The sequence below is a fragment of the Crinia signifera genome, chromosome 11, assembly GCF_055691185.1.
Source record: "Crinia signifera chromosome 11, ASM5569118v1, whole genome shotgun sequence".
In the NCBI taxonomy this organism is placed as follows: Eukaryota; Metazoa; Chordata; class Amphibia; order Anura; family Myobatrachidae; genus Crinia; species Crinia signifera.
Genome location: NC_139227.1, coordinates 101,904,795 through 101,931,093, shown reverse-complemented (window position 1 = coordinate 101,931,093; position 26,299 = coordinate 101,904,795). Strand labels below are relative to the sequence as shown.

Sequence of the window (26,299 nt, the reverse complement as noted above, 5' to 3'; positions counted from 1 at the left end):
GGGAAGCCCACAAATGTGTCATTAGAGGCAAGTGTATCCAACTGGGTACAATACTTAAGAGACAGAGAACTGAATGTAGGGATTCCCTACCAGCCAGGATTAGCACTCTCGAACGTTCCCACAAGGATACGATGAATCCGGACACATATATAGAGCTCCAAAAAGCGAGAGAATCCCTAAAAGATATGCTATCAGAAGGGACAAAAAAGATATTTAGCCAATGCAGACATAAATATTATCAGTGGGGCAATAAGCCTGGGAAGATGCTCGCGAAGGCTCTAAGAACTCAGAGGGCACAGACATATATACAGAAACTTAAAGATCACTCAGGTGCCACCAAACACTCTGATACAGAGATCGCGGGTATATTCCGAGACTATTACTCAAAACTATACAACCTCGCAGAGAATAGGGCAGCTTCAGAAGGGACTAGTCGACAGACTGATATCCGCTCTTACCTCAATGAAATCAAATTCCCATCCATAAAGGAAGAGGATATTCAAACACTAGAATCCCCGTTCACTACACAGGAACTCACTGAGGCTGTTAAAAGCTCCCCCAATGGCAAAAGCCCTGGCCCATATGGGTTCCCCATCACGTATTACAAAGCATATTTAGGTAAACTGACCCCCTTGCTGCTCAACGCATGTAACGCTGTGTCAGAGGGAACACAGTTCTCTACCCAGTCGTTGGAAGCACACATAACAGTAATACCTAAAGAGGGCAAAGACCCTAGCCTGCTACAAAGTTACAGGCCGATTTCCCTCTTGAACGTAGATGTTAAGTTATATGCAAAATTAATGGCCAACCGTCTTAAACGGATGCTGCCATGCCTAGTCCACCCGGATCAGGTTTAATTGCACATGCATACACCACTAAGGATCATTTGGTACTCATCTCAACAGACGCAGAAAAGGCCTTTGACCGGGTGGACTGGGATTTCATGTCCGCGGTTCTTGAGAAAATTGGCCTGAAAGAAAGTTTTCTAAATAAGATTTTGGCACTATACAGGTCACCTACTGCTTGGGTTCGGGTCAACGGGATACTCTCTGGGGTGGTCCACATATCGAATGGTACACGCCAAGGATGCCCCCTGTCTCCCCTGATTTTCGTGCTATGCATGGAAGCACTGGTGAGAGCAATTAGAGCTAACCCTAACATTTCGGGCCTAACAGTGGGTGACCGAGATCATTGTCTCTCATTATTTGCAGACGACCTACTAGCCATTGTCACAGACCCACTAAACTCCCTCCCTAACCTTATGGAGGAATTTGATCGTTTTAGCAGGTTATCAAATTTTAAAATTAATTATACTAAATCTATAGCGCTCAATATCACCGCCCCCGATCACACGGTAGCGACACTTCAAACCTCTCTCCCCTTCTGTTGGCACCCTTCACACTTGAAGTACCTGGGTTTAGAAATCCCAAACCAATTAACTAAACTAAATGCGTTAAACTACCTTCCTTTGCTGTGAAAAATTAAATCAGACCTTAACCTCTGGTCACTGAAAAAAACATCTTGGATGGGAAGGGTAAATGTTATAAAAATGAATATAATGCCCAGATTGCTCTACCTATTCCAAACGCTCCCAATCCGATTGCCGTCCAAATATCTTCTGACAGCCCACAAGGTGATCCGAGAATTTGTCTGGAATGGTAAAAGACCCAGATTCAGACACCAGATACTATTTGGACGGAAAGCACAAGGGGGAAGGCAACTTCCGATGGTCTCGACCTATTACCAAGCCGTGATTCTCAATAGAGTCATTGACTGGTACAGGAACTCCCCAGAGAAACAATGGGTCCAAATTGAATCCATCTCCTCTAAAATACATTTAGCCATAACTCCGTGGTGTCAAAAAATCCCACTCTCCACACACCCAACAGTTGGCCTAACTCTCATGATGTGGAACAAACTGAGGTCCAAACCCACTATATCTTCAAAAATTTCACCACTCACACCGCTCACAAAGAACCCACTTTTCGAACCCGGTAACAATGAAAAAATGTCAACCAAATGGACAGCCCTGGGACTCGATAGATTGGGAAAATGGTGCTCAGACGGGATCCTTAAACCATTCAACACACTGATGAATGACTTTGGGTTAGACAAAAAAGAACATTGGTTTTATCTGCAGACTCGCCACTTTGCCTCTTCCCTTAACGACATGAAAAACCTAAACAGATCATTAATGCTTATGGAATCAATGTGCACAACTGACTACCCACCCCAACACACCATATCCACCACCAACTTATACCAGGCCCTTCTGTCTAGCCACCTGCCAGCCAGGTCAAAGTTCCAAGACGACTGGGACAGGGGACATGGCGGGTAAGGGAATCCAGCTGAATTGGAAAAAAGTTTTCCTATATACTAATGCTTGTTCCTCTAGCTTAGAGGTCATAGAAACACAGTATAAACTATTGACGAGGTGGTACCGCTGCCCAGACATTATACACAAATATTCTCCTAGTGTTCCTTCCACATGCTGGAGATGTAACGGGGATAGGGGGACACTGCTACATATCTGGTGGGACTGCCGGTCACTTAGACCCTTCTGGGAGGAGGTAATAGAGAGATCCTCTGAAATCTTAGGCTTCCAGGTCCCAAGGGACCCTAGTTTCTGGCGCCTCTCACACTCAAACATACCACTGTCCAAGTATAAGAAATCTCTCCTCCGTCATATGAATAATGCAGCTAGAGCGGTAATCCCGGTCAGGTGGAGATCCACCACTCCACCGTCAATCCGAGACTGGTGCCAGAGACTTGACTTCTATATGAGTATGGACGATATCTTTCTGTCCTCTCCAGAAAAACAGCTCGACTTCACTGCCCGGTGGTTTAGCTGGTTGAAATTTTAACTTACTCCCACATACAGAAACATAACCACCAACCCACAACCCTGTTGAGATTCAAGAACCTCCTGAATTCTGTTCCCTTAAACATATGGAAAATATCAAGCCTCTGATGGACCCCCCCCCCCCCCCTGTGATTTCCTTTGCCTTACCACAGTTTTCTCTTCCCCTTGTGTCTTCCCCCTCAGTTCTTTCATTGATTGAGTTTAACAGAAGGTTAATTTAACAGGCAGATAATCACACATCTGACTGTCATATACTGCTTAATTGAAGTGTGTTTATTCATGCACACTGTATGGTATTATACTGTTTAACGACATATTTGACATATTAACATGTCACATAATGAAAAATTTCTGATGCTTGTAATGTCTTTTGGAAAATTCAATAAATAAAGAATTTATAAAAAAAAAAAAGTACCGTGTTGGACCTTCTTGTGCAAGCTGAATGTGAAAGGGGCGTGTCCTTTCAGTATGTGGCAAATATTGACAGAAAAGAGGAGGAGTCCGGATTAATCATTATACCATTGTGCATAACAGTGAGTATGGCTGTTCCAGCTTTATCTTCAATAAAACCCCTACACTGGTTAAGTAACTGGGCCGCTTGTTGCATCTGCTGGTGTGTATAGTATCTCGACATCTTTAAGCCTGTACACTTATATTTTCAACAATTTTCTGGTCTCAAGTAAATAATACTTATTTCTACAAACAAAGATGAAGTTTAACAAAGCAGTAGAACTATCTGACCCAGAGCACCGTGACCCAGCAGCAGCCAGCATGCCGCCCTCGCTGTCCTGTAACCAGTGTCAGTCCTGCCGCTGTCTGTATGTCATTGTCACGGCCACGTGGGAGCATCGTCTTATGTCTGCTTGATAACTTATCAATGAAACACTCACAGGAACAAAGATATCTGCACAGATTTCTCCGTGTTCTGAACTTCAGAGGAAAGAAAAAAAAATATTGATGCGCTACATTTAAAGCAACTGGCATAATGAATTCCTTCTTTTATTTAATCAAAGTCACAATCAGAAAGGATTAGTTGGAGGTTGAAGAATGAGACAAAATTAAATTTCTGAGCCTTTCAGACAAAATGAAAAAAGACTAACAAGTAGAATGGGCTAATCAATCCCAGCCCATGCCTGGCTTAGAAAATCAATGTTCTGAAAGGACTCGGGAAGACGTGATGACCCTTAGATCATTCTGGAGCAGGCCAGGATCTCATTGAGATGATCTATGTCAGGCTGACTTTAATGAGTAATTGACATGTGCGGACAAAAGACGTCCCCGTAGCGTTCATCAGCAAAGTCGGCATGCTCCACGCTGCTCCGTGCACTCTGTACTTTGGGATGTTTACGGTATTTCTGGTTATCTTTTTCTGTTGTGGTATATTGCCATCATTTTTAAAGTTACATGTTTTTATTTCTTTTTACGTTATGGGCAAGGCTGGAATAAGGCTTTTGTGGGCCTAGGGTCAAGTAAATTTCCCCAAGAAGATCAAAGTATACCCACCCAATACTGGCTGCCCCCTTTGGGAGTTTGGGGGTCCATGGGAGAGCACCACTGTCACCACCCTTTTATTCCAGATCTGATGATGAAATGTGGACATATATCTCCACGTGTGCTGTAGACAGAAATCCTTCACTGCACGTGGGATGGAGATCATTCACTAAAATGGGCATTTCTAGGGCCAGCGACTGTGCGGGCACATGGAACTGATCCATGTTGTTGGAGTGTCATGCTAATTAGTAGCATTTGTGCACACAAATACTTGGCATTCACAGGCGAATAGTAGTTGGGATTTCCCAGCTGTACAGATGGGTCAGATCCGTATGACCCGACCAATCTTCTCTATATTATTCACCCAACACCCTCATTACATTTTTAATTATGTATGCACTTGCTGTTCCCGGCTCCCCTGCCGTGTTCTGTCACGTTATCTCACTGGGTACACTACACTGGGTAGTGTGTACCCAGCTTAAATCTTTGAATGAGACTAATAGATTGAGCCCTCCCTCACTCTCCATTCAGAACCCCAGGAACCCTTGACTGGCTTTTATAGACAAACTTTTCTTTCACTCATGGTTAGTGGTTGGGTGAAGCCATTTATTGTCAAACAACTGTGTTTACTCTTTTTAAATCATAATAACAACAGAAACTACCCAAATGACCCTGATCAAAAGTTTACATACCCCAGTTCTTAATACCGTGTATTGCCCCCTTTAACATCAATGACAGCTTGAACTATTTTGTGGTAGTTGTGGATGAGGCTTTTTATTTATTTTCTCAGATGGTAAAGCTGCCCATTTTTCTTGGCAAAAAGCCTCCGGTTCCTGTAAATTCTTGGCTTGTCTTGCATCAACTGCATGTTTGAGGTCTCCCCAGAGTGGTTCAATGATATTGAGGTCAGGAGACTGAGATGGCCACTCCAGAACCTTCCCTTTATTCTGCTGTAGCCAATGACAGGTCGACTTGGCCTTTAGTTTTGGATCATTGTCATGTAACATCAGCGATCCACCTCCATGTTTTACAGTAGGAATGGTGTACCTTTCATCATAGGCCTTGTTGACTCCTCTCCAAATGTAACTTTTATGGTTGTGGCCAAAAGGTAAAATTTTGGTCTCATCACTCCAAATGACTTTGTTCCAAAAGTTTTGAGGCTTGTCTCTGTGCTGTTTGGAGTATTGTAAGCGGGATGCTTTGCGACATTTGCTTAGCAATGGCTTTCTTCTGGTGACTCAACCATGCAGCCCATTTTTCAGTACTTATGTATTATCTGGGCTCCCATGTTAAATGCACCCCATTTTTTCATACCCCTACTATCCAAGTACGCATGGAGTTGATTTTATATAGTGTGGTGAGCGCAGCGAGCCACCGTGCCCGAAGCGTGGTGAGCGGACGCGGTCTCATAAGAAAAACGGGAGCCCAGATATTACATAAGTACCCATTTTTCTTCAAATGCCTCCTTACTGTGCATCTTGAAATAATCACACCACTTTTTTTAGAGAGTCCTGTATTTCCGCTGAAGTGATTTGTGGATATTTCTTTGCATCCTGAACAATTTTCCTGGCAGTTGTGGCTGAAATTTTTGTTGGTCTACCTGACCGTGATTTGATTTCCACAGAATCCCTCATTTTCCACTTCTTAATTAGAGTTTGAACACTGCTGATTGGCATTCTCAATTGCTTGGATATCTTTTTATATCCTGTTCCTGTTTTATGCAGTTCAATTACCTTTTCTCGCAGATCCTTTGACAATTCTTTTGCTTTCCCCATGACTCAGAATCCAGACATGTGAGTGCAGCACTGGAAGAAAGATGCAAGGTTCTTTCAGGAGACCAGAAATTCACTGACCTTTTACACACACACACACACACACACACACACACACACACACACACACACACACTGATTACAAGCAAACAGATCACAGGAGAGGATGGTTACCTTTAGTAGCCATTCAAACCCATTTGTGTCAACTTGTGTGCATGTTATCAGGCCAAAAACTCCAGGGTATGTAAACTTTTGATCAGGGTAATTTGGGTAGTTTCTGTCATCATTATGATTTAAAAAGAGTGAACACAGTTGTTTGACAATAAATGGCTTCACCCAACCACTAACCAGGAGTGAAAGAAAAGTCTGTGAGTTATCATTCATATTCTCTGACAAATGGGCAGAAAATCACACATTCTGCTAGGGTATGTAAACTTATGAGCACAGCTGTGTATGTGTGTGTATGTATATATATATATATATATATATATATATATATATATATATATATATATATATATACAGTATATATATGGGGGATGGCGGCCTGGCACTCTCCCGGCTGTGGTTATAGGACCCCGGTGCCCTTGAGGAAAGATGTGAAGGCTTGAGAAGAAATCACGGCACTCCAAGGACTTTTTCAAAAAAAATATGTATTGAAGGGAAAACACACACCAACGTTTCGGAGCTTAGCGCTCCTTTTTCAAGGTGAAAAAACAGTGTATATTCCGAGACTATACCTTGAAAAAGGAGCGCTAAGCTCCGAAACGTTGGTGTGTGTTTTCCCTTCAATACATATTTTTTTTGAAAAAGTCTTTGGAGTGCCGTGATTTCTTCTCAAGCCTATATATATATATATATATATATATATATATATATATATATATATATATATATATATAAACAGGGCTATTTTTGTGCAGGCTCCAGCAGGAACTGAGGCCCTTATTCTAGTTCACTCTTTCTGACAAAATATTTCTTAGATGGACAAAACCATGTGCACTGCAGGTGAGGCAGGTGTTACTTGTGCAGAGATAATTAGATTTGGGTGGGGTTTTTCACCTGCAGTGCACATGGTTTTGTCCATCTAAGAAATATTTTGTCAGAAAGAGTGAACTAGAATAAGGGCCTCAGTTCCTGCTGGAGCCTGCACAAAAATAGCCCTGTATATATATATATATATATATATATATATATATATATATATATATATATATATATATATATATATATATATATATATGTATAGATATAATTATACACACACATACATATTGTATATAGTATTTATTCTGTATCTTAAACAAGAATTAGGCAGCCACCTGCTTCTGAACCCCCCCAGAATATATTTGAATGTATTAATAACTATATTGTCCTTTATTTTGAATAGCAGCTGAGATTATTAAGCAGCGCAGTGGAATAATCCATGTTTTTGTCTCGCAGTCTGTGGAGCGTTAGAGAACGCTTTTCTATTTCACACGCAGCAGGCTTTGTGTTTATCCTCCAACAGTTAATAAATAAATGGATTCCCTGATTAAAGCGCCGTGATACCAAGTGTTTTGTTAGTTCTACTGTTAAGACATAACCAAATACTTCATATTTAAAACCATTGTGCAGCTAGTGTATTTTCTAATATACTCTATTTGTAACATGGTTCTGCCATTTATAGGGCTGCTGGCAGGAAGGGGGTCACTAATACTGCTTTCACATTGCAGAAATGGGTAATGACACGGTATTCTTAAATGGGACTTTAAAACTGGTCAGAGCCTTGAGACCTTTCACGATGCAGGTGAAAACCGTTTTAAAAATCATTTAATACCATTCAAACATTCAACCCGTTTAACCCCCAAGGGACATGTTTAAAGCCATTGAAATAGAGCTGTTCAAACTGCCAAAAAAACGGCTTTAAAACGTGTAGGACTCTGCTTTTTAACCGTTTTGAAATACCAGTTAACTTTAACCGGTAAATCAACTCTGGCACTTTCACATTGCAGCCTTAAACGTTTTAAAATGGAAAAAAAAACGGCAATATACTGTTTTAAAAGTGCGATGTGAAAGGGGTATAAGGCAAGAATGTTACATTTTTTAAAGATATCAGCCAATAATACTGCTTTCAGATAGAAGCCGGGCCTTTGACCCTAAATCTACCCGGCGGTTAGAACATGGGTGGGATTACCCTTTCAGACAAGAGATAAAATTCATAGGGCTAACATTTAGACCTGATTAATTGCATACAGGGATTTAGGGGGCATGGCCAAGTGGGAAGGTGGGCTGGCCGGGGGCATGGCACCCGAATCACATCATCGTGGGATTACCCTCCACTGGACAGTGGCAAAAACCAGGCACTGTATAGCAGGAAGCAGGGCTACGATGGTGCGATTCAGCATGGATCACATCATCGGTACTGTTTTGGGTGGCCACGGTTGGGCGGAAGGGTGCTCGGGGCCTCCAGAACAGCTTGGGAATTGGTCACCTTTTTGCGTGATCCAGAATGGCAACCCGGTTTTCAGGAGCCTCCTATGTAGTCAATTATGGTTAATTGTCAGGGCAAGCCGGCTTAACCGGGGTCCTTTCTCTGCACAGAAGGGTGCACTCATGTCCAAAGGTCCAGGTCCTTGACAATGTTTATGACCATGGTTGAAGCCTCGTCAGTCTTGACCCAGGGTGGACCCTCTCCCACAGACAAAAAAAAACCTCCTGTCAACTTTTGTCATGTGTAAAACTTTTCCATGGTGTCAATGTCAATTATAGTGCATGTCGTCTTTTGTCAGTGTAAACCTTTTTATGTCGACCACCCTGTGTAAATATCAATTTTGTGTCCAGCTGTGAATCAGGCCCTTGTTGCAATGATTGTGCCAGTTTGTGTGCTTCATAACAATAGGAACAATTCCTGTCATTCTTCTACCTCTTTCCGGACGATTGTCCCCGATTGTCCTCTGGCCACAGACGGGCCACGCTATGTATGCAGAATACATTATCCTTACTAAATATTTACAAGACAGGACTTTGTATTCCCTGCGTACAAACCACGCTTCTTTTCCATTTTTCTTCCTCGAAGGCAACTAGACTGAGATTTATGACCCTACACAGGAAAATAATCATGTTCTCATTATATTGTATACTTGAGTTTTCTCCTCCTTCCATCTTAATTTGTGTAATTTCTTAATGAATTGTTAGAGCCATCTTTCTGTGCTGAACAGTGCTATATGTTATTCTAATCGGGCCCTAAGGCAGATCTCTGGATGATGACGTAAAGGAAGCACTTTGGGGGTCTTGGAAGGATACTGTATTTGCACTAAAGGTCCTCTGACGGCACAACCACATGTCATACAATGACTTACATCCAATGTAGATGAGCCCCAAAGCAGTCAGTAAGATCTACTGTACTTGCTGCAGAAAAGACACTGATACAGTATGTACAGATGTAAAGGGACACTATGGATACTAGGTTCAAAGAATTCAGTATAAATTTATTTTCTAATATAATATTTCATACACTTTTAAAAATTAGATCACCGGCCGGCGTAGTTTAGCATAAAATACACTAAAATCAATCACATGAATAAATCACATAACAAAAACATCTAAACTATGCATATTGGTCACTTTCTGCTGCAGCAATTTATAGCGCAATCAAGTAATTATTCAGATACTTTTATATATATATATATCCACACTCTGTCTGTCTTTCCTGTTTAGAATGCAGACAGAGATCAAAAAAACATTTTTCCTGCAGGCTTTTTAGATTTGGTTAGGCATATAGGCCCTTATTCTGGTTGGTGCGGTAATATCCGCGTGCGTTCGTGCCGCCGATGTTTTGTTTCTGCGCATGTGCAGAGGCGTCTCTGCGCATGTGCGAGCGGGACGCACGGCCACATTCCGCATGAAATGTGTACACTACGAACAGGGGGTGGAGAGGGGTGTGAAGGGCTGTTTGGGCTCATTACCACCGCGCGTTTCATGGGCGTTCCCATGCAAACGCTGGGCGTATGTATGGTAATGCGGCCGTGACGCACGTGTAGGGGGCGGACATATGACATTGCCGGATGTCAGCTGCCCGCCCAGATCCCTGCTTTTGCACGGAGAAATGCCCGTGTGGTCTGAGGTTGCGACCATCGAATGATGGGGGAGGTTCCCTGAGATGGAGGAGGTGTATTCATGAGAAATACACGTACGGTCCGTTCGGACAGCTTCTCACCGCATACGGACGGAGTTGGCGATCCGTATGGAAGGCGGGGTTTAGGACGCACGGTGCTGGCCGCATATTCGGATCCGGCCGCACCGATCAGAATAAGGGCCATAGAGGGTTAGCTCTTGTTAAGCAGGGGTTAATGGCAGTCAGTGCAATATTCGTTTTTAAACTGTAGAGGTTTGTGCCTCTCGGAATTCACACTTCAAGTGCAAGCAAATTGCTGGTTATCAGACCGTTATTAGTGCTCAGTCATTCAGCCTTATAGATAGATTTGTTAGTGAGCAAAGCTGTTTGCTGGTTTCCAGCTAGTTGTTAATGCTTAATTAGTTAGCCATAGAATTCAGCTTGTAGATGTTAGAAAGCTTTTGTGACATATAAGCAGAGAAAAGAAGGATTATACTTATGCTCCGTGGCTGTTCATTTTGTAATCCACAGGGAGGGAGGTACTTGCTCAGTTACCAGTTGCTCCGTCATCATCTGATGAAACTGCTGATGTCCTAAGAGGCGGGGAAACGCGTCATCCAGGAGTCCCTCACCACCTACACGTGAGACGCCGCCGTTTGGGAGAGACCCGGAGGCCGGAGCTGAGTGTTCCCAAAGAGGCTGACCAAGTGAAATAGAGCAGCCGAGGACCCGCTCACGGCATGGGTAACTGTATCCATAGTGTCCCTTTGCGCCGTCTACATCTGTATTTATTGTTTTTCTTGGTACTTGTTTCCTAGCACGGCCACACCGATCAGAATCGCGCTCATCGGGGGTAAAATGGGGGCCATCGCGGGCATCGCGGCCGCTAAAAAAATCGGGTGCGATGGCCAGACGCGATGCCCGCGATTTCCCCATAGAGAACAATGTTAAATGCCTCAATTTACCCACGATGACCACGATTTCCCATAGGAAACAATGTGAAATGGCTCAATTTAGCCAAATTATCATAGGGAACAATGGTAAATGGCCCCAAACCACCCCTGAACATTGAAATGTCCCCCCAAAAGTTATTGACGCCACCCCGCCATCAACGTGAACCCGAAGCGTGGCGAGCGCAGCGGTACGCGTCCTCCGACCTTTTCATGCCCTACTATCCACTAGGGCGTGGAGTGAGAATAGAATAGTGTGGCGAGTGCAGCGAGCCACCGAGCCCGAAGCGTGGCGAGCGGACGCTGATACCTTCACAGTTATACGCGGCCCCTTGCGGGCTTCCCAGGTGTCCATGGCGACGCGGACACCTGGGAAGCCCGCGAAGGGACGCGTTTACCTGTGAAGGTATCCGCGTCCCCTCGCGGGGCTCGCTGCGCTCGCCACGCTTCGGGCTCGGTGGCTCGCTGCGCTCGCCACACTATTCTATTCTCACTCCACGCCCTAGTGGATAGTAGGGCATGAAAAGGTCGGAGGACGCGTACCGCCGCCCTTCGCGGGCTCGCTGCGCTCGCCACGCTTCGGGTTCACGTTGATGGCGGGGTGGCGTCAACTACTTTTGGGGGGACATTTCAATGTTCAGGGGTCTTTTTGGCCCATTTACTATTGTTCCTGTGCTGATTTGGGTAAATTGATCCATTTAACATTGTTTCCTATGGGAAATCGTGGTCATCGCGGGTAAATTGAGGCATTTAACATTGTTCCCTATGGGGAAATCGTGGGCATCGCGTCTGGACCATTTAAGCATTTTTAGCTGCACACGACGCGACCGACGCGATTTTTCACTGTTTTCAATGCATTTCAATGGAAAAATCGGGGGCATCGCGTCGGTCACGTCGCAGGCCACTCAAATTACCCCCGATGGCCAAGATATGTGGCCGTGCTAGGAAACAAGTACCTTTTTCTTTTTAAAGAGGGGTTGAGTATCCCCTTTAGACGGCAGCAGGGACTAATTTCCAGCGCTTAGCTATTTCTACGCTTTGGTTGATACAGTATGTGTCAGGGCTTGTATTGTGTCTTACATGTGGTTCCATATAAGTGGCCACGAGAAACCTTATTTAAGATGCATGTAGCCCTAGGGGTCACCTTGCCTTATAACTGGTGCAGGGAATGATGAGCCGTTTGAATGTATTTCTGATTCCTTTTTTGCCCCAAGAATGTAATGGCTGCATAATGTGGGTTAGGTGAAATCAGGTAGATCGCTAGACTCTGCAGGGAGTCGGGGAGATTGCTACTGTTTCCAGGAGTCTGCTGCAGAATGCAGGAGGGTAGGCAACAATGCGTCAGCATCTACTGCCTTTAGAAACCAGGCGGCGAATCCCGCTCTGCTTTGCATGCCAGCATGTCAGAATTGTGGCAAGCAATACCGATGCCGGGAACCTGCCTACCACAGGAAGACCAGCGCAGGAATGCCTACAATGATGAGGATGTCGGCATTCCAAATGTAAGTATGTGAGCAGCCTTACAGTTAGGGAGGTGCGTGTGTGTGTGTTAGGATTAGACACTAGTGTGGGACTTCAATTTAGGCTGTGGGTGCAGGGGTTGGTGTCAGGCACTTAGAAGGGTGGTAGGTTTAGGCTGTTGGAGGAAGTAGTTGGGGGGATCCGGTCAATTGTTCGCCATTGGCTAGTCACTAGGTTGGCAGTCAATTGGTTGATCACTATTGGTTGACAGACAAAAGGTCGACACATTAAAAAGGTCAACATGGTCTAGGTAGACATTGACAAATGGAACACACAGACAAAGGTTGTCTCGCGTTTTTCTTGATTTTTTTATTTTTCCTTAACCGACGTGATACTCCTTAATCCAAGTGGGCATAGAGGAAGAATATAATACTACCCGGAGTATGGCGAGCGGTACACTAATACAGTGTCCATGTTGACATATGTCGACATAGACACCAAAAAAGTGAAACCCAACCCTGTGTTGACCATTTACATGTCGACATTTTCCTGGTGTCAACCTTTTGTTCATGTTCATAGACCATGTCGACATATTGCCTGTCTCCAATAGTGGTTGACCTATTGACTGATCCACGCCGGGGGGGGGGGGGGGTGGGGGGGGTGGTGGTGATACAGGGGTTAGGATGAGGCACTAGTGGGGAGGATTAGGATGGGGGTAGAGAGGGTTAGAATCCGGCTGCTGGGGCCTAAGATTAGGCAGTGGGGTCAGCAGGGTGGGGTAGTGTTAGCCTGCAGGGGTTGGGAGGGTTAGGCTGGTAGTAGGGATGGTTGGGGGTGGAGGTAGGTGTAGTTAAAAGACCCCTTTTCTGGCGTCGGCTCCGCTGGTCATCCGTATGTATCCTGTTCCCATGATATGCAGCAGTAAGGAATGTTCATTTTCAGACACATATGGCTAATTTACTTAAATTTGCCCCTACGGTAAGTCTCTTATTAGATGTGATGTTGTGCCTAGTAACGAGTCACGGTTTATTAGATCATTGTACAGTATGGGTCACAATATAAAGTTGGAATATCTGCAGGGATGGTGTTTGTGTCTTAGATAACCGTACTATAGAACGGAAACCACTTTCCTGCCCCCAATGTACATGCACTTCCTGCTCCTTGGGCCTCCTTTGACCCCACCTATGATTCCTTTATTCAGGAACGTCTTATTTGAAAGGGATTTTTTTGATTCTGTGTTAAGTCTTCATTTCATGGAGAGTTGTTACGAGGTGAAAAGAGTGAGAAGCAGCAGATAAAGCTCAGGGATTATTTGTATGCTGAATCGCGTCTGTTCCAGATGCCTAAATATCACGCGGTCGGGGTGCGCGACAGAGAGACAGGATTGTGATATGGGCATGCAAATAAACACATGAAATAGTCACAGCTTCCATCGTTCCCTCCGCGTGGGCTCATTTGCATGCTCATACAGAAAGCTGTTGCGTCTGCCACACAGTTTTGTTTTTCTGAGACAGCCAGGGCCCCAAAGGGTGTTCAAGGCATTTTTTGTTTTTACTGAGTGAAATGTTAGCTTGATGAATAAATGAATTTTAAGATATCTGCCCGTATGGAAATGTCTGGGAACACTCCAGAGATGGAGAATCGTGTGGCGTTTTGTTGCCTGCGGTGATTGCACGGAAAGTTTGCATACTGTACATTTGATTCAGCAGCAGACATGCCATGTAGAATTATTCCCATCTTGCTACAGAAAATAGAAATGAGTCCAACGCAAAAGGTCTAGGTCAGCACTTTCTGTGGTGTATTGTTACAGCTCTCCCTGGAAATGCATAAACTTTCAGAATCTCGCTAGAGAGGTCTTCACCTCCCACAGCCACCATTTTCCCATAGAAAATTCTCACCGGTGCTTGGATGCCGCCAGGTCTTATTTAATAAACAGGTGGTTGCACAGATCTAAGATGGAGTGGTAAATTAGACAACTCAAGAGATAAGACTGGGAACAGGGTATCAAGATAGTTTAGCAGGAATGGCAGGTTACCAGATAGGCATCCAAACAGCTGAGGACCATGTAGGTCTAGAACTCAGCAGAAATGAATGCTTTGAAAATGGTGGGTATCACCCAATCAAGAACAGCCTGGATTCTATGGAGAAGCCCTGAGGAGAGATTTCATATTCTGAAAAGGAATCTTCCTTCACGTGAAGCCTCCAAAAACTCTACCCAGGAAGAGACTGAGCTTGTGACTTATGTAGGCGCAAACTCCACCCCGTTTGAGGTAGAATCATCTCCTGAACCACAGGAGGTTAACCACTTCCTCACATGTGGCTGTCACCCTTTTGCAGTGGAGGCTCCAAAACTGCAGCAAAGTTCAAAATTTGAATAAGGGAGGAGCCACACCAACTGCCATTTCAAACTGACTCACTGGCAGTGGGTGCCCATGTCAACGACATGGTGTCGACCAATTGAATGATACCCTATACACTGTCAACCCATTACCTCTGTCTGTGTTATAAAATAAAAGCAAATTAGCATATTAAACCAACTCATTAGATATTCAAATTATTTACAGTATATGGGGCAGATTCAATAACGCCAAAAAAAATAATTTGGTGATTTGCTCCCCTTGCTGTCATGCAAGGGGAGCAAATCTATTTATATTGTTTCTGTGCAGGGTAAATACTGGCTGCTTTGTGCATGTAGCCCGTAGATGTTAGCTTTATGTTCACACTGCAATTTCGATTTCAGTTTGAACACACCCCACCCAAATGTAACGCTCTCTGCACATGTTACATCTGCCCCACCTGCAGTGCAGCATGGTTGTGTGCTTTTTTTGCTTTGCTAACAAAGCTAAATCCGGCCCATTGTCGGGAGAATAAGCCGCGACAGATCAGGCGCAGGAACGGAGGTGATATTCCTGCAGAGGAACCGCTCACGCTTTCCAATCTTTAGCGACCACGTTCTTGTTTTTTCTCTGTTCACATCATCCCAAGTCATATATATATTCATTTTTTTTCCGGCAGAGAATGTCCCGCCGCGGGCGGTCTGCTCATTTCGTGGAAATAGAGGCGATGTCCTGCGGCAGGAGAGAAATATATATTTTAGGAATATAAAGTGCTGAAGCAATTGGCCTGACATGAAGATGATGACGGAAGAACATTAGGGACAGAGTGGGCCAGAAGTAGTTAGAAAATATTTCCAACATTGTAGGAGACGCTAATGTACTTGAAAATAGATATTACCTGGTGGCAGGCGGGCTGCGTCCGAGGGATCTAAGTGGGCTGAAATGGTTTATGGATTTACGGCTATTTATATTGCTTTCCACACCAGGCATCGAGGTAGAAGGTGATATTGTATAATGTGTAACTGAATGGGAAAATGTATCAGGGTATTGAATGTGAAGGGGACCCACCGCTGTCGAAATTGTCTGTAAAGTGTCTCAGTTGGTTGAACCAATATTCATGGAAATACAGATTATTATTAACTGCCGCTGGGTCCTAGGGAATTAATAGGCTGTGTTTAAATATTGCTTTAGCCACCTTATTGGCTAATGTCAGCGTGCCTCACCTCACTGCGTACTTGCTGGTTATTTACCTGGTCTTCCAAGGAGACGCCTGTCCATGATGCCCTGTGGGGAGGGCGTGGCATCTTGCATTACATCAATGCGTGCTCCTCCACTGCTGAGCAAGGGGAGGGGCATGCAATGATGCGGCAGGCAGCTGGGGGAGGAGACAAAATGACAAGCTTCATGTCAAACTGCATCATCAACATTCTCGGTTGCCCATTGCACTGGGAAAGTGAGAGGGTTCCTCAGGCTGGTTTCTGGGAGATATTTAGTAAAGCAAAACAGCTAATTATTTTATGTCTGGAGCAAATAAATTTATATTGTCTCTCTGCAGGGTAAACACTGTCTGCTTTTGCATGTAGCCCACAAATATTAGACCGTGATAGACAGGCCGCTGGGACAAAAACAAATATAATGTACCACGTTTTCCATAAAGCAACTAAACAAATGTGGCAAGGAAGGGGAGGAGAGGAGGTTCCGGTTGTCTGAAAACTCCCCTCCTCTTGGCAAGTGGCTCAATTTATAGCAGTGCTATATAATACGATTACTAGAGCTGCCACCACATCATACAGTGTAAGTAACAGAGCGGAGCTGCTGCACATGCCCAGTGGTAGTAGCTTCTTCTACCAAGTTTGTGTGTGTGGATCTCAATCAGGGCACTGAACCGGAGAGCAGCTACCAGGAAGAAGAGAGAGGAGCCTTGTCATGAGGTGGGAGAATGTGTTCGTATAAAGTGCAGTACTATTATGTTTGTGTATTTATATTTATTATGGGATGTTTTTAACCTTTTCCTGACCACTTATTTATATTATATAAATGTGTTATACAGCCTATACTATATAGACTATCTATAGTGTTAGATATTAATACTGTATTCCATACCGCTCCCCCAGACTCAAACATTTTCTCCAATGTTCCATAGAGTGGGAGATTGTGGAAAGCATTTTGAAACCCCCCCCCCCCCCCCCATAGGGATATCTATTGACCATCGATGACTCAAATCATCGATGGTTTATGAACGATGTATAGTTTGCCATCGATGGGGAACCAAATGGTTTCCCTCCATCGATGGCACAGTTAACCGAATAGTTGTTTTTTTTTTACCCAAGGGGCCGGGAAATGGAGCATAGCTCCGCCCCTGATACCCATAAGGCTCCACCCCCAGGTTCTGATTGTCCCACAAGTTAGTCAGTCAAATAAAAGGGATGGCTATCAATAGGTACAAGTATGCTGCTATCAATGGCCATTTGCACTATCGCCATCAATGGCAACCATCGATGCCTATCCCGAATTCTGCGTTTTGTCATGAGGGGGATATTTATCTGTGGCTTTGATTAAACCACACCCACTTATTAGCATAGGAAGTGACAGAAACAAATAGTTGCATAACGTTATAAAGTACAGAGCACAAGAATTCTATTAGTCCTTCCTTTCATGGAATATTCCCCGGTGACGTCACCTTGCATCATTTACATAATTGACTGTATACACTGGGTAGATTGGACGCTGCTATTAAACATGATATAAAGATGCTTTATTCCCACCATAATAAATGCTATCTCTATATTCATACAAGTGATTCTTCATATTCTCCCGGTCTCAGACGTGCAGGTTGCGAGCTGCGATGGGCGCGGATCTTGTGATGTGATAGACAAGGTCCCATTGTCAGCTTTGTTTTAGTGATTAATCTTTGAGAGGATTAGATGTAAAAGGGCATCCAGCTGACGACAGTCATTATTTTAAACGTTCTGCATTGTGCGGCCATCAATAATAGATTGAGTTACCTGAGAAGCTCAGTCATTTTGTAAAGTCCTTGAAACAACTATAGTCCCTGTAAATGCAGCTTATTGTGCAGAGAGCCCGGTAAGGGTAAAAACCAGACCCGGACAAGACCCCGGAAGGCCGGGGGTGTCCTGTCCGGGGGTGGGGGGCTTTATTCTCTCCCTGCAGGGAGAGGAGGAGGGAGAGAATAAAGCCTCCCTGTATGGTCCGGGCATGTAGCAAAAACCAGAACGGTCCAGACCACACGGGGAGGCTGTAATCTCCCCTTCTCCATGTCCCTGGTGAAAGCTATCACAGACATCCCCCTGGACAAGACACCCCCCAGATGGGACACCCCAAGCTCCAGAATGCAGAGTTGTCCGGCGTTCCGAGGTCTTGTCCGGCTCCGGTTTTTACTCTAGTCCCCAGAGAGTCGGAAATGCAATAAATGTGATACATCCCAATAAAATGGAGCAATAGTTACCAGACTGGTGGGGTCTTGTTGTAGAGATGTGACGGTATAGTTCTCCTAATCAAATAACAAGAGATAAAAGGCATGGATAATTGCCCAGTAGAAGAAATGCTCTGCAGCTCCTGCCTCACCTTCTGCTCTGTATTGCCCTCAGCACTGTCTCTCCAGGTCCTGCCCTGGACTATTTCACTGTGGTGCTGCTGCGGATACTGAATGGCGGCTAGGATGCCTGCATATAATATACCAATGCCGGAGAACAGCGGTGATGGAACTTAGAAAAAGATAACATCCTGATTGGTGAGAATAAGGGGTGGCTAGTGTATGGCTGGGGAATGGGGGTAAGGTTTAGGGCAAGGCTGAGGGGCAGGAGGGTTAGGTATAGGCACTAAGAAAGGAGGAGTTAATGGGCAAACACATGCAGAGATTTGTGCTAAGCAATTTTGCTAAGCTATTTAGGGTAGGCGATTACCCTGTGTCCAGATCTCCCATGAGGAGCACATACACATGCAGAGATTTGTGCAAAGCAATTTTGCTAATGCTAAAGCAAAAAAAGGCCGGGTAGTGGTTCAGAATGAGAGTTTGCGATCAGTATCTCTCATTCTGTACACACAGAGAGATTTGCATTTACTTGCTAAGCATTTTGACTAGATTTTGACTGCATGCACTGACTTAGCGGGAGATAATTAATCTCTCGGGGCATACACACGAGATCTGTGCTTACTTTCTATGTAATCTAGTCAGATTGCTTAGAAAATAGCACAAAATCGCTCTGTGTGTATGCCCCTTTAGGGTTATACTGTGGAGTTAGGGGGGTTAGGGGTAAGGCTGAGGGGCAGGAGGGTTAGGTGTAGGCACTAAGAAAGGAGAGGATAGGGTTATACTGCAGAGAAGGGGGGTTAGGGGTAAGACTGAGGCCGGGGGGGTGGGGTGGTTAGGTGTAGGCACTAAGAAAGGAGAGGTTAGGGCTAGGCTGTGGGTCAGGAGGGTTAGGTATAGGCACTAAGGAGGGGTTAGGGGTAAGGCTGAGGGGCTGGGGGGAGCTTAGGGCAAGTCTGAGGGGCAGGAGGGTTACATGGGAGGGTTAGGGTAAGAGGCTGGGGTACGAGTGTTAGGGTTCAGTACTAGCGGGGTGGGTTCAGTTTAGGCTGAGGGGAGAGAGATAAGGTTAGGCTTTTGCCAGGGAGGGCTAGGGGGTAGTAAGAATGGGTTAGGGTACATATGAAGCCCTTGTCAGGTATCCCCATCGGGGTGGGACACAGTCATTGGGCCGACCTATATTTGGTCTCTATACGTTGGATCGACACCCTTAGGTTGACAGGTCAGACGACGCCTATAAAAGGTCGATATGGATTATATATCAACAGGGACTATAGGCTGACAAAGTTTTTAAAAGTCCCCCCCCCCAAAAGGCGATTTTTCATACCCTACCACCCACTAGGGCGTGGAGGCAGAAGCACTACAGGCAAAGAGCGCCATGGGAGAGGACGCGGTACCCATACTGTGTCCATGCCGACACAGACACCCAAAAATTCGGCCTTTGGCATGTAAACCCAAAATCCCTCTCAACACCTTTTATAGGTGTCGACCCATGGCCTATCGACCTATGGGTGCCAACCCAATGTATGTCGCCCTAAATTAGATCGACCCAATAACCCATGCCCATCGGATGCCGTGGTCAGTCTTTTGCCCGCCAGGATCCTGACCGCAGGGATGGCGTATGTATCCCCACCTAGCGGTAAGTACTGCATTTCTTACACTTGCTTTAATGCGATTTATGACCTACTTATCTGTACCGCAATTCTATCCGCTTATATTCGCGGCTCTCGTATGTGAACCAACAAATAGGAGATAGACGGATAAAGGCTGAAAATGACGATTTCTTTCCGTCCCTTAGAAACAGACGACGCCCACTCCGCGGCCTTTGATCTCTCGGAAGAGCATTTCTCTAGACACGTCTGTAGCCGCCGGTAATATCTTAAAGCTTTCTAGATTTTGCTTGTCTTGCACATTTTAAGCACTTTAAGGGGACGGCGAGGTGCTCACACCAATGATATTATCAGATAATTCCGCTCTGTATGTCGGAAAGCCAATTTGTACATTTTACGGGTTGCATATTGAATATGAATGGCTACATTTTAAAGCCACCAAATAAGCAAAACGTAGTGAAAGGCGTACAGCGGGAGAATATAAAGCAGCCGTCGTGCGTACAGTGCGAGAATATAAAACGCATTAGATGTTGTTGCAGATTAATAAACCAAGGAAAAACCGGAATAAAAACTTTAGTGACCCATTTCATTAACAGTAATGGAGTTTTTAAGCCATTAATTGGAAGAGTGATTGTGGCACGGTATTAAATGATGGCTGAGCACCGAGTGTCAGCCCCAGAGTGCTTTATTGGTGTCTCCGTAATGTCAGAGGCTTAATATTTACATGCGGGCAATTAAAACAATGTAGTCCTGAGGTCGAAGCAGTCGCTGTAAAATACAGAAAGGCAATTTCCTTATAGATGACAAATGCACTGGGTTAAAAATATCACAGCGTCGGTTCTGTGGCCCTAATAGAACTGTACGGCCAGCGTCTGGTTGAAATGTATTTGGTATCATTGTACATTCATAGACTAAGAGACATGTGAGATGCAGCCAGCGGGGTTACCCAACAGCGGTCTACAGCTGCCGTATGACCTCACCTAGTAGACTAAGGCACCCATACACTTATGTGATTTGGGACGATTTCACCTGAGTCTGTCCGATCGGCCCGGAAAATCGAGTGAAATCGGCAACATAGCATCCCCTTTCTGCCCCCCACTCTGCCATCCCATGCCCGTATTCCACACTGCATTGCAGCACTCAGATGGAGGTGAACATACTTGGGAGCTGGCAGAATGATGTAAGTTGGGTGGAGGCTTCAGGAAATGCCGGCAGAGTGCCAGGGGGCGGAGATGTTTGACCATGCCTTCATGGGGCGGGCCAGGAGCCATTCAGCCCTTCGGGCATTTGCCAGAGGAGTCAGGCAGCCATTACGACCCTGGAAGTAATTTTGATTAGGGATGACCATCCGTTGTTTACCCATCAATGACGGGTAGCCTCAACGGAGTGAAACCATCTGCAAGGGAACCATCAATAGTTTTATCCCCCGATGGTCATCCCTGCTATTGCAAATCATTAGACTGTGGACCAATGCGAGCCTGGAGGCGGAGCTTAACAGAAGTATTTGGGGTGGAGCTCAGCTCCATATCCTTGCACCTACAGGGAAAAAAAATCCTTGATGGTTTATTATTGATGGTGGGAAACCATCTGGTTCTACTCAATGGAAATAGTAGTAAACATCAGTCATAGACCAACGATGGTTTTAAATCATTGCTGGTGGATGGCCATCCCTCATTTTGCTGTATAAAGTTTTCCATCACCCTGTAACCTTGTCCTCTCCCCCAGAATGCGTCTCTCCCTGGTAGCTGCTAATATGGCAGTAATTACATAATCCCATATCGTTAATAAATATGATGCCTGACGTTCTCAGCGTAAGAGCTAATGTCCCCTATTCATGTGCGTGTATCTCATTGTGCCGTACGAGAAAAGGCCCATTTCTGTAATTTGTATTGCAGCAGGGATGAATCCGTCCGTCTTGTAAATGATTCGGGCTTTATTCAATGGCGGAGAGAAGCTCTGTTTGACTTGATAAATTATTCTTTTAACAGGTTTATTCTGGCATTAATTATTTATACGGGCTCTCGGCATTACATTATTTAAGAATTATTGTTTCATTATCTGCCTGAGAACAGGTTGCTATAATTCCGTGTAATGACGGATAGGCCGGATCTCTATTATATTTCCAATCCGATATAATAGGAAGCATTTCAGTCATGTAAACATATTCTGCATCTGACAGGGTTTTGCTTACAGAGGAGATTTAGTGATTGGCTTTAATCTACTTTCTGTTCTTTGTGTTTTCCCAGCTCAGGATCAACAGCAATACACAATGAGAACGGTGCGATTATTAGGCGTGGAAGAAAGAGCATGGTAAATAGCTACATGGGGGCAGCGTTCCCACATGGTCCCGGAAAGGAGGGTAGTTTTAATTTTAGACCCATACTCTGGTCTGAAAATGCCTAATATATACCACATATACCAAATGAAAGGCCATGCTTCTTAGGGCGAGATGTACTAAAGGGAAAATGCGGTAAAACGGGGGTTTTACCGCATTTTCCTACGTACCAATACCCGTCCACCCTGTCTTCGCCTGGCAGGGTATCGCCACCCCCCGGTGGCGATACCCTATAGAAGCCTATGGGCTTCTATCGCCGTCCGCGCTCCCCCCCTCCCGTCCTCCATCGATCTCCTCCTCACCCAGCAGGTGTCATAGCCGGGAGGACATCCGGCTGCAGGGGGGGGGGGGGGAGGAGACGCAGGGGGACACTGCCAGCCGCCGGGATGTGACGGAGACCCCCGCACCCCACATCACAGGTATCACGGGGGTCTCCGTCACCGCAACCTGATGCTAGCCGCATATGTTAGTACATATGCGGCATAATCGCGGCAGCTGTCAGGCGAAGGGCGGCGATGTAAGAAAAATATTGGCGTTGTAATCGGTAGCTTTGTTTCAGAGATATACAGTGAAACATCCGCATGCCATTTACAAAGCATCACCATTGTGCTCTGGAAAATGTGATAGTAAACACTCCCTGTGCACCTTCCGGGGGCCTGGAACATGTAACCTGCTGGGTGATCTGGGAACTGTGACAGTTATTTGCAGACACTCACTAAGCAGAGATTTCCCAAAATTCAACAGAGGGAATAAAACAAGGGGTAAAATGTTCCACCAAGTAAACCTTTGCATCAGCTAGTTATTATTAATGCTAACTTATATTATTCTAACATAAAGATACAAATATAATATATGATGGCTTTGAACCCAGCTACAGAATGAAATACTAACCAAATGTTTCAGTAGCCCCTCAGCCAATCACAAGTGGTTTTCCATGCTAGCCAGGATGTGATTGGCTGGCAGTGTAGGTAGTGAAATGCATTTTATAGACCGTGCTTTTGAATCTCTATGCAAACAGTTAGGACTGCATGCATGGTGTGACTTTGTGCAGTAGAAAACCATTGTTGCTTCATCAAAAATGCAGTTAGGCGCAAGTATAACGTAAATGAGCACAGACTCGGGACAGTACGTTTTACTGTCCTTCGCACTCTGTAAACTCAGCCTCTCTGTCCGGCAGTAAATCCATGCAGAAGTACACGGAGGGAACTGACTCCCGCAGCTTACTATTCCTTTCTGATCTTATAACCTGGGATTTAATCTTTCCTACCAGCAGATTTACACTTATATTAGATAAACTGTGAACATAAAGTGATTGTCAATAGAGGAGACAGTTGCATAGTGTACTCATTCTTACACGTAGCCTGGGCCAAATGCAGTAACAATGTTATGTACCGTAGCACGCCCAGCACAAACCCCGTAATGCAGTAACAATGTTGCGTAGTGTAATGCGCCCAGCACAAACCCCGTAATGCAGTAACAATGTTGTGCACTGTAGCGCACCCAGCACAAACCCCGTAATGCAGTAACAATGAGGTGTACCGTAGCGCGCTCAGCACAAACCCCGTAATGCAGTAACAATGTTGTGTACCGTAGCGTGCTCAGCACAAACCCGCAATGCAGTAACAATGTTGTGCACCGTAGCGCCCAACACAAACCCCGTAATGCAGTAACAATGTTGTGTACCGTAGCGTGCTCAGCACAAACCCCGTAATGCAGTAACAATGTTGTGCACTGTAGCGCACCCAGCACAAACCCCGTAATGTAGTAACAATGTTGTGTACCGTAGCGCGCCCAGCACAAACCCTGTAATGCAGTAACAATGTTGTGCACTGTAGCGCGCCCCACAGCACAAAACCCGTAATGCAGTAACAATGTTGTGTAGCGTAGCGCGCCCAACACAAACCCCGCAATGCAGTATCAATGTTGTGTAGCATAGCGGGCCAAGCACAACGCCCGTAATGCAGTAACAATGTTGTGCACCGTAGCGCACCCAGCACAAACCCCGCAATGCAATAACAATGTTGTGCACCGTAGCGCGCCCAGCACAAACCCCGTAATGCAGTAACAATGTTGTGTAGCGTAGCACGCCCAGCACAGACCCCGTAATGCAGTAACAATGTTGTGTACCGTAGCGCGCTCAGCACAAACCCTGTAATGCAATAACAATGTTGTGCACCGTAGCGCGCCCAGCAGGGGCGTAACTATGAATTGGGCGCGCCCCCCCCGCCATTAATGGGGGGGCGCCCCCCTCCCCCCCCTCCGCTGCACCCCCCCTCCCCTACCCGCAGCCTTACCTGTCTTGCTGCCGTTGGTCCCGGCTCCCTTGCTGGCTTCATTCTTCTACTATGGAGACGGACCAACACAAAATGTCCGCCCCCATACAGCAGACAGTTTCAGAGAACTGTCTGCTATATGGGGCAGACATTTTATTGTGGTCTGTCTCACTAGCAGAAGAACTGAAGACAGGTAAGGCTGCGGGCGGCGGATTGGCGGGCGATGGGCAAGCCGTGGATGGGCGGACGGAGTGACGGGAGGGTGCTAACTATAGCAACGCAGCCACCCCTGCGCCCCCACATGCACAGCGCCCCCCCGCGACTGCGGGGGCTGCGGTGCTATAGTTACGCCACTGGCGCCCAGCACAAACCCTGTAATGCAGTAACAATGTTGTGTACCGTAGCGCGCCCAGCACAAACCCCATAATGCAGTAACAATGTTGTGCACCGTAGCGCGCCCAACACAAACCCCGCAATGCAGTATCAATGTTGTGTAGCATAGCGGGCCAAGCACAAACCCCGTAATGCAGTAACAATGTTGTGTAGCGTAGCGGGCCAAGCACAAACCCCGTAATGCAGTAACAATGTTGTGTAGCGTAGCTCACCCAGCACAAACCCCGTAATGCAGTAATAATGTTGCGTAGCGTAGCGCGCCCAATACGAACCCCGCAATGCAGTATCAATGTTGTGTAGCGTAGCGGGCCAAGCACAAACCCCATAATGCAGTAACAATGTTTTGTAGCGTAGCGCACCCAGCACAAACCCCGTAATGTAGTAACAATGTTGTGCACCATAGCGCGCCCAGCACAAACCCCGCAATACAGTATCAATGTTGTGTAGCGTAGCGGGCCAAGCACAAACCCCATATTGCATTAACAATGTTGTGTAGCGCAGCGCGCCCAGCACAAACTCCGTAATGCAGTAACAATGTTGCGTAGCGTAGCGCGCCCAATACGAACCCCGCAATGCAGTATCAATGTTGTGTAGCGTAGCGGGCCAAGCACAAACCCCATAATGCAGTAACAATGTTGTGTAGCGTAGCGCACCCAGCACAAACCCCGTAATGTAGTAACAATGTTGTGCACCGTAGCGCGCCCAGCACAAACCCCGCAATGCAGTATCAATGTTGTGTAGCGTAGCGGGCCAAGCACAAACCCCGTAATGCAGTAACAATGTTGTGTAGCGTAGTGCGCCCAGCACAGACCCCGGTAGTTGGCAGGTGAGCTTTAACCCCTTCCCGACATATGACGTACATTTACGTCATATGTCGGTTGAGGGGGAATCAAGCCAGCTCACGGAGTGAGCTGGCTTGAAAGAGAGCAGGTAATGGCTGTATATTACAGCCAGGTCCCTGCTCTCACGGCCACGAGCGGCGAGTTCGCCGATCGTGGCCGTTTAACCCTTTAAGCACCGCGGGCAAAGCGACCGCAGTGCTTAAATAGCTGATCGGAGGGGGGGCGCCCCCCTCCGGCGCCGATCGGGGCCCCCCGCAGCGAAATCGGAGGGTGCCGATCGGTTGCCATGGTAGCCAGGGGTCTAATGTAGACCCCTGTGCTGGCCGT

The 26,299-nt window shown here is 45.7% G+C and overlaps 1 long non-coding RNA gene across 3 annotated transcripts in view; it reads left to right on the top strand.

Moving 5' to 3' along the window:
- LOC146045276 (uncharacterized) overlaps nt 1-26,299 on the top strand; it is a 44,681-nt gene that overhangs the window by 7,149 nt on the left and 11,233 nt on the right. The window contains exons 2-6 of one of the 3 annotated variants that reach the window (XR_014465400.1): nt 10,754-10,966; nt 18,578-18,720; nt 20,063-20,158; nt 20,318-20,390; nt 22,376-22,439. This is a non-coding gene — a long non-coding RNA (uncharacterized LOC146045276). Of the gene's footprint in view, nt 1-10,753; nt 10,967-17,595; nt 18,721-20,062; nt 20,159-20,317; nt 20,391-22,375; nt 22,440-26,299 lie in introns of those variants that run through there. The other 2 variants (XR_014465402.1, XR_014465401.1) reach the window with 2 other exon arrangements.